Below are 6,549 nucleotides of genomic sequence, written 5' to 3' on the forward strand. Positions count from 1 at the left end.
TTGAATCTAAATCTCCAGCGGCACAGGATCTCCCAAACCAGCTGATGTTTCTCTAATCTTAAACCAGGATTAAGGAGTCCAGGAGCTGATTGAAGAATAAACATTTTCGTATACGTTTCGGTCAAATTTAAATGTAACTTAGAAAAAAATGTATAAACGCTTAACATTTTGAGCAGATGAGTATCAATATTCGTTTCCTCAATGTTTCAGTATCGGAATCTTTTAATAGATTGTACCGTACTTACATTGGTGGCGATCTGCGGCACCCGGGAGCTGAGATAAAGCAGCGAGGAGATCGAGCCAAACGTGAAGCCGATGATCTCCCGAGTGGAAAAAGGCTGACGGACAAAAACAAATCAATACAATATGGACTGCTTCACCAGATAACCTCCAAACTTCACTTCAGGATTGAATTTTTGTTTTAAACAAGGAATCGATCCAAACAGTGTGAAATTATGACAAATCCAAAAAAAAAACATCAACAAGTTCATACGTCTGCCTTCGCTCACCTCTATTGAATTTGCGTGAAGCTGTTCCACGGCCAGCAGCGTTCGGCCCTTGAAGCCTGAAGCGGTGTATTTGTGTGCGGAGGAAAAGGAAAACTGAGACAGTGAAGAAAACACACCGAGGGCACACAGCACTCCGGCCACATGCAGCACTCTTCTATTGGCATCTACACACAACAAAGAAAAAATAAAAGGTTCCCTCAGCAACACAGTAATACAGCAGCATTAATATGAGATGAAGCTTTATAATGTTCTCTGCTTTACTGAGCAATTTAAGACCTCTGTTTTCTAACTATGGCAGTGTAGACAGCAATAAGGTGGTGTTTTTATGCTTAAGGGATTTATTGCGAAGTATTTACTGCTCAATTTTCAAAAAGTAACAATTCTGTACATACAAAAAGTGATAAAAGACTAAATTTGATGCAAGTCTGTGAATTTTCCAGCCTAACAGCGTTTTTATGACGTTTTTTTGTAAATAGGTTTCACCAAAATTACACCGGCAGTGTTTTTTTGTTTTTTTAATCTGTGATTCTTCTCACATCACGAACGTCAGGCTTTGATCAAGTTGCTAGACGTTGACACGGCGCAGTGAAACGGACAGCAGTCCGATCACTATCAGACGGTGTAATCGCAATCCTGCTGTTCAAACGTCTGATGCTTTTGTGCTGCAGATTGAAGGAAATCATTAGAAGCGATTTTCTCGATTTTAATGCTTCAGGTACACGTTTTTTTTTTGTTTGTTTTTTTTTAAGACTTCCTGTCGTTAAGATACAGGCAACACAGAAATCGATTCGGACACAAGTCGAGGTTTAAGACTTTGCGTTGGAGATGATGTCAAATCGTTTGAATTCTCGGGCCACCGTGAAACCTGAAATACCTTTTGAGTGAATAAATGAACTGTGCAGATGCAGTCAGTGGAATGGAAATGTTTTTGCTTTAGTCTTGTGCATTCACTAAGACTGTTCAAATTCTGATTAGTTAATAACAATTAACTAACTACTAATAATTAATAATAAGGGTATAGTTCATTGTCTTTATCTTTATTTATTACTTGGTTATATTATTTTCCTAGTTTTTTTTGTAGTTTCATCTTTTTTATAGAACCAGCACACAAATTCCTTGTACATGCAACCCCTGATAATTGGCAATATGCTTCTTCTGGATTCTGAATAGTATTTAATGTACTCAATTCCTAAACCAAAGGCATGAGTAGGACATCTCAGAATTACAACCATTTATAAAGAAATGTAATAAAGTCATATGAGCGACTCACTCTCCGAACGCATGCGGTTCATCTTATAGTAGCTGTACATGCTGATCATTAAAAGGTCGGCCAGGACATAGTACACGGCCGTGTATTTCTGTAGGACAGATAAGAAGTGGAACAAAAATTCTGTAAGGTCAGCAAATCATCCTACTGACAAACAAACCAACAAACAAACCAAAAACAAAGCAAACCACAACTTTTCTGTATCAAAGCCGTTCATCGATCCGAAGGCTTTTTTGACATGTAAATGTATCGGTCTGTTACCTGGAGAGGAAGCTGGTCAGCTAAAAACGAGCCGGTGAGATTACACGTGTCGCCTCCAAGCCACAACAACAGGAACCAAATGGATAGAGCGCTGTCCATGTTCCCTTTTTTACACGAGCTGTAGTACTGCCTGAAATAGGAAAAAAACAAAACAATATAAAAGCAGTCAATCATTTGGTTCACAATCCCTAACCCTTATATCGCCAAAAGTATGCGGTCCAAAGTATGGTCACACATCACATTTAGTCCTAATTTGCTCTCATAATTCCCTCCACTCTTCTGGGAAGATCTTCCACTAGATTTTGGAGTTTGCTTGTGGAGATTTGTCTTCATCAGCCACAAGAGTGTTCGTAAAGGCAGATACTGAATTCATCCCAAAGGTGTTCAGTAAAGTTGAGATCAGGGCCCCATAGCAGAAGATCTTCTACTCCAAACCATGTAAAGCACATCTTTATGGAGGTCGTTTTGTGCACAGGGGCATTGTCGTGCTGTGACAGGATTGGGTTTCCAAGTTCAAGTGAACGCAAAATTTTATTATACCGCATACAAAGACAATCGTGTGCCTCACTGTTTGGAGAAGAACCACATATGGCAAGAAAGGACATGTGTCCACAAACTTTTTGTGATATAGTGTGTATATATTTAGATATATCAATAATAACATCTTAAATTCCTCTTATAACACAGTAATTGGTAACAACAAAGAGTAGTACAGTTTAGAGATCTAATGTTGTGCTATTAACAGATGGCAGTAATGAACTAAAAAAAGCTAAGATGTTCCTGGGATTCAGGTTTCACCAGATCTTGTAACACTGCACAAACCTTCTCTAACATTTTCGGCTGCAGTGATCTAAAGAATGAACAGACACCTGAAAAGCCATAGCAAAACAGGAGTCAGGGAGTTGGACTCACGGGAAAGATGACACAATGAAGCAGGCGATGGATAGCAGACCCAGGACCACACTGCTCATGTCCCGGGCATCCTGAGTGCACTCGCCAAGATTGGACCAAATCCATTCGGAGCCGTTCGGACACAAAGAGCTGAAATTACTCCCATCATTCAACAGTAAGCTCTGCCTGGCCTGTATACTATCCCCGTCTGACATGTCTGTGAAAAACTAAATACATATGATAAATTAAATATTTAAAAATTCAAGACTTTTTTTCAAATCCTTTTGCACAAGGAGTAAAACAGTGTGTGCAGTTACAGGAAAATAAACAACGACAGGATGAGGTGATGTGGCACAACACAAAGCTGACTTGATTTGATTACTTCCCCGTAACAGCATGACTGTATGACAGTGTTTTATTCTGCTTATACTGCAGCAATTCATTAAGTATTATTTGTAATTGATTAATGAATGGCAGTTTAAATTTCAAAAAAAGATAAAAAAAAAAAAAAAAAACAGATGAAATACATGTTAGATCCTGTCACTTTCATTATAGCAAATATACAATCCACAGTTCTGGGAATTAATAAGATACAAAATATCAAATACATCCAGCTTAATGACCATTTGAAAAGCACAATGGCGTCATACTAGAGACTGTCCCACGGTGGAAAACTAACTGGTTCCGAAGCACTAACAGTGAAGACTCGTTCCATCGGACCGTAACCAGGAATTCATTTCAGGAGGCGTGGGAGTCGTAAGAAAATATACTAAATAAAATCACTACATGATTTGTAGTGATTTGTAAATGTAAGCATGTTAATGGATTTGTGGTGGATACCAAACAATAGTCAGATTAATGATTCTGGCCACATTGATATAAATTGGCATATTTTTATTTACTACAATTAAACTTAAAATGATTAAAATTTATTAAATAACAGATCTGCCAGAGAAATGATCAGTCTAAGAGCTTTCACACTAACAAACAAAGGCGTATTATTTGCTTGTGGGGAATGTCATCTGATGCAACCAAGCATGAGATGCATTTGTAAACAAAGTTGTTTTACACATAAAGGTGTGTGTGTGTGTGTTTAGGAATCCACAAATAACCTTGGTACCATTAGAAAACTTCATCATATCCGTAATTATACGTTTTTCCCAATTTCATAATGGTCACCTGAATACTGTTCATTATTATATGTAGAATAATAAATCATTATATAAACTAAACGTGTTAGGACACGCACATGAACACAACTCTGTGATTTGCCCTTCGGCCGGTCCTACTTTCCGAGTTCCTGTTATTAAATATCAGATGTTTCTTCAATAATAAACAAATGAGACCTGATCAATTGCCTGTACGATAATGTCATGATTAACTGCTTAAAAAGCTGATAAATTAATGAAACTGAGTTTAATCAGTACAGAACAGAATCCTACCTGAACGTTAGTGGAAAGCACGTAGTCCGGTAGGTCCTGTCCTGTACTCCAAAACAAAACAAAAGGCGACAAAACTCTGTAGGAAAAAAACACCGCATTAAAAAATCCATTCTGATTGGCTTATGTGTGTATTACGTCTTATTCGTGCGTCCGTTCAGCGCCTACACTCGACGACGCGTTCTGATTACATTTAAGTGCACTAGGTAGGGCATAAAGATTCCAATACCTTGAAGAGTAACGTAGTGCACTAAACAAGAGGGCAAGGGAGACACTTGAGATTCGTCCAATCGGATTCGGATGTTTTAAGAGGACAATTGGCGAGAATAGATTCGTGGAAAACGGTGATTTTAAAGGATTTTATTTTAAATAAATGATTTGTTTTTAATTGACAGCTGACCGTAAATCCGATTAAACCTCTGTGATGTAGCGCTTTCAGTTTCACTTTAGCAAAAACAAGGTCACTGTGATGCACTTAAGGACTTGGGAATTCCGACAGACTGAGAATCAATACGGTCTTACACAATACTGTCCACTCAATTAGGTTTCGTCCACAAAACTGTTCCGCGCAGTAATATTTTGTCCACACGATCAGGTTTCGTTCACACAATAAAACACGAACTTGAGCTGAATCAAACATTAAAAATGTTGCGTTTAAAGCCTATTTTCTGTGTGTGATCTTTCGCTGAATCAAACTCACGGCACTGAACCGACTCCCTTAGACTCACGCTTACAAACCGACTCTTTTTGCACTTAGGTTTGTAAATTCAATGCAGGCCACACTCACTTGAGATCTTTCAACAATAATAGGATACAGTCATAATTAGCTGTAAGTCTGTGTTTTCTATACACTACACAAATCGTGTTGAATCAACTCCAAGCACCTGGATTCAGAGAATCGATTCTTTTCATTTCCTCCCAGTCATGACACACATCCACATTTCTCCATAGAATTTAGTCTTAATAATGCAACAGCCTCATGCAACTTCTCAAACGTGAACAAGACAGATGTTAGTGACTACAAAGTGAAACAGCTGGTTAGAAACGTCACATAAAAACAGCAAAACTCTCAAATGCTTTACCTTTGGGATCTATTCAGCTTTCCCAAAGCTCCTGGATCACCTGCACTCTCCTCCTTTCTATATGTGCCAAAGGCTGAATGAAAGAATGACTTACTCGCCCTATGTACTGTGTGCAAGTCTCGTGTGGTTTAGTACACAGTTCCAGAAATCACCTGACTGCTTCTCATATGACCTAAAATTTGGCAATTCAGCACAATAGCTTTCTGTGACGGACGCAGAAGGTGTACTGAAGAGCAGAAGGATTTGTTCCAGCTCTCCACGTGAAGTTCTTCTTTCACAATGATTGTGTAAAGCCTCAGCTTTTCAGTCACATGCCGAAGTTTCACATTCACATCTCATGTAGACTAATTACTATATAAATGTACATGTACAACAATTAATAGAAAATACCCACATGCACGTTATTATACTTTATAAAATAGGAAATAAATGACATGATTACACACTTCAGGACCAGATCTTTTTACTCATAATGGAAATCAGAGTAAAGTTATTTGCTTCAGCTCAGTCAAATGAAATGGCCAGATTTCTCCAAACTATCCAATTTTTTATTAAACTTGATTTATTTTATTTCTTTGCCTAATAAAATAATCCATAATGAATCTGTTTTATGAAGTCACTAATCTGCTGTTAGGGCACAAGAGATCGAAGGTTTTTGTGTTTCTGGTTTAATACTGACACTTAAGGGAGGAACATTGCAATGGCACTTAAAACATTATTTGTTGACACTATACATCATGGTATAGCATGTTCAAAACAACACCAAAAAAAAGCTTCGAATTCCCCACTTTATGTCTTATTTTATATTAAAATACACGATTTCTACAAAAGTATTGGGACACCTGACATTCCTGCCATATGTGGTTCAGAAAATTATAAAGGCTAAATTAAAGGCATGCAATTGTGTAGATCTTTGGATGTTGCAGCATGATCTCTTCCCTTCGCTTGAACTAGGAGAAATAAACCTGTTCCATCATGATGATGCCCTTGTGCGCAAAGCAAACTTCCTGAAGATATGCTTTGCATGGTTTGGAGTGGAAGATCTCCTGCTATAGAGCTCTGATCTCAACCCTATTGAACACCTTCGGGATGAATGTGAA

At 38.0% G+C, this 6,549-nt stretch overlaps 1 long non-coding RNA gene across 1 annotated transcript in view; it reads right to left on the bottom strand.

Moving 5' to 3' along the window:
• LOC310733826 overlaps window positions 1–6,549 on the bottom strand; it is a 103,741-nt gene that overhangs the window by 67,593 nt on the left and 29,599 nt on the right. The gene's annotated exons all lie outside the window — the stretch shown is intronic.

Source organism: Silurus aristotelis (genome assembly GCF_946808225.1).
Source record: "Silurus aristotelis genome assembly, chromosome: 11".
NCBI classification, from domain to species: domain Eukaryota; kingdom Metazoa; phylum Chordata; class Actinopteri; order Siluriformes; family Siluridae; genus Silurus; species Silurus aristotelis.